General features: G+C 39.9%; 1 pseudogene; it reads left to right on the forward strand.

Moving 5' to 3' along the window:
- Positions 1-2,594, forward strand: part of LOC107104076 — a 95,125-nt pseudogene that overhangs the window by 75,967 nt on the left and 16,564 nt on the right.

Raw genomic sequence — 2,594 nt, forward strand, 5'->3', positions numbered from 1 at the left:
TCAAACATGTTTGATTTTCTCCCCATCTTACGATTCCCGATGTTTGGGACGTGGTCGTTGGAGGCTAACTGCCCCTGGTTACCCCGTCTACGCTACACGACGCACCATGAGGCCAAAGCTCGGCCCAATCGAAAACATTCTCACACGGCTGTAAAAAATCGGCCCCGAAAAGAGCAAAAATGTAATGGAGGATTTCTCACCTTCTTATTATCTTCTGGAAGTTTAGCTCTCCCCATTTTTATCTTTTCAGTGAACTTGAAAAACTTCCAAAAGCAGTGATGAGATTAACAAATTAGGATAAATCAGTCCTGATAAATCCAGGTTTTCATTAGAAATGAATCTTTTCTGATCATCCAGTGACTGATCTGAGGACGCCTGACTCCACCTGACCATCGAACCCTGTGCGTTCTCCTAAGCCGCAGGCCGAGCCGGGCGGTAATCGGTGCGTTTTGTGTTCAGGTGGTGGTGAACGCTCTGATCGGCGCCATCCCCTCCATCATGAACGTGCTGCTGGTCTGCCTCATCTTCTGGCTCATCTTCAGCATCATGGGCGTCAACCTGTTTGCCGGCAAGTTCGGCCGCTGCGTCAACCGCACCGGCTACATCTACGAGGCCTCCCTCATCAACAACAAGTCCGAGTGCGAGGCCTCCAACGACACCTCGCACTACTGGACCAAAGTCAAGGTCAACTTTGACAACGTCGGCGCCGGATACCTGGCTCTGCTGCAAGTGGTGAGCCTCGGCCTTCCATTAAACCGCCGCCATGACGGGTTTTCATGATGCGTTTGATTCTGTGGTCTATTTCAGCCCGACTGTCGATGTTTCTACCCGATTTAAAACACGTTTATCAGAACCAAGCAGCTAGACGAGCTAAAGGCTCAGAAGGAAAAAATAGTTCTGCAACAGAAAGTCTTTGATTTGGTTAAAATGTTTAGACATTTATGAAGCAAGGATTTTTCCACTTCAAAAACATTTATAAACTTAAAATAACATAAAATCCATAAACAAACTGCTGCTTTTCAAGCTAAAATAAGCTCCAGTGCCTTTTCTGAGCTGTAGTTTTTTCCAGTTTTAGGTTTTATATTAAAACAAAATCATCTCCAAAGCTCCATTGCTAGCCATTAGCAGCTAACTGCTAGCATTGATCCTCTCTGTGTCGCAGGTCGGTAACACGGCTCCCCTTCATATAACCTCGCCATGTCTAGCCTTGTTTCTAACTTTATCTCATTTGCTGCAAAGCCACTGAAAAAAAAAGTTAACTGATTTTTACATTTTATTTCAGTTTAACATGGGAAAAAAGTCAAAATTCTGACTTTTTTTCTCAGAATTCTGACTTTTTTTATTGTCAGAATTCTGACAATAAAAATGTTGACTTTTTTCCCATGTTAAACTGAAATAAAATTTAAAAATCAGTTAACTTTTATTTTTTTTCAGTGGCCCTAATCCTCTTCCATACCAAACAGCTCATATGGTTTTAACCAATAACAGCAGGACTCAATAAAATCAGAATTCTGAGATTAAAGTCAGAATTCTGATCGAATTCTGACAATAAAAAAAGACAGAATTTGGAGAAAAAAGTCTTAATTCTGACTTTTTTCCCATATTAAAGTGAAATAAAATTAAAACATCAGTTAACTTTTATTTTTTTTTCAGTGGCCCTAATCCTCTTCCGTACCAAACAGCTCACATGGTTTTAACCAATAACAGCAGGACTCTAGGAGGCGTAATATCGCTCTACTCGCTGCGTCATTGGCTGTCAGGCATGGAGCGTTTGTTAGACTTCAGCAGCTGTCCCTGACTCTAATCGAGTCAGAAAAAAAACACTTTTGTCCTGTAGGTAAGAAGACGATGTAAATAAAACGTACCAAATATCGCAGACTAACAACCAAGGAAATAAGTATCAAGAAGTAAATATTAGCAAGATGCTAAGCATTAGCTATGACCAGCTAACTTTTCTCATGTCAAAAAAAACCTGATGTTATGTGATGATTTGTTCATCATTTAATATTTTTATTACAAATTACTGGATTACTTTTAATGTCTGAACCTTTATGGAAAGATGGAATATAAACAATTCCAGATTGGTTTTTTATTCTGGACGCCTTCAAAGGTAGGTTGACGTGGTGCCGCTGTCGTATTTATGGCTTACCATGCTGCTATATCTGTGTTAATTGTGCTTTAATGCCAGCTGCATCCATAAAATGAACTTGGTGTTTGAATTATGGAGAATCTAAGCTTTCCAGCGATGTCTAACGTGTCCATAGTGGTCGACATTTAACGGTGTAATTTTATTGCATTCTGAGTTATTAGTTGCAAACGCTTCAAAACGGGTCCCTGGTGATCTGGTGGGTTCCGAGAGGCTAAGTAATATTCAGGTGCACCTTTAGTCCAGAAAATAATGTAGATAAAAAGTATAAAATAGGTTAATTTAAAGTGAAACTTCAGTTTTAAAGGAAAATTCCAGTCAGCAAGGATCAATCAATCAATGGATCATCTTTCCAAGCTAAATCAATGGGAACTACTAGACACATCTGCAATCAACAACAATTATTGAAGATTTCCAGAGGACTTCACCATTGAAATTCACCAGAGCT

Source organism: Cyprinodon variegatus, unplaced genomic scaffold, assembly GCF_000732505.1.
Source record: "Cyprinodon variegatus isolate N-32 unplaced genomic scaffold, C_variegatus-1.0 Scaffold1607, whole genome shotgun sequence".
Lineage (NCBI taxonomy): Eukaryota > Metazoa > Chordata > Actinopteri > Cyprinodontiformes > Cyprinodontidae > Cyprinodon > Cyprinodon variegatus.